The sequence below is a fragment of the Plasmopara halstedii genome, assembly GCF_900000015.1.
Source record: "Plasmopara halstedii genome assembly, contig: Scaffold_287, whole genome shotgun sequence".
NCBI classification, from domain to species: domain Eukaryota; phylum Oomycota; class Peronosporomycetes; order Peronosporales; family Peronosporaceae; genus Plasmopara; species Plasmopara halstedii.
In genome coordinates this window covers 715,693-716,017 of record NW_020187208.1, presented here as the reverse complement: position 1 = coordinate 716,017, position 325 = coordinate 715,693, and positions in this window count along the sequence as shown.

Here is a 325-nt window from a genome sequence, read left to right as displayed (position 1 = left end):
AGAGTCCGAGGCATCTTGGGCACGGCCCTTCAGATGCGCGTGGAGTGGCACGGTATCCTTTGGGCGAAGACTGCGGGTTTAGCAGCTCTTCATCGGATGTTATAGATTACATCGGAGCTTTTAAAGAAGCGGAGAGTGAAGGTGACACCGGACGACGCGGAGTGCGTGTTTAACCTGGTCTCACAGAGACATAGATACTCTGTACAGAGGCGACGGCAACGCCGTATGCTGGCTGCAAGACGCTGGGCGTCGACCCTGATCCAGGGTGTGTCTATCGTAGACGACGATACACAGTTATTCACCCTCGTCAATGGTATGACGGGGC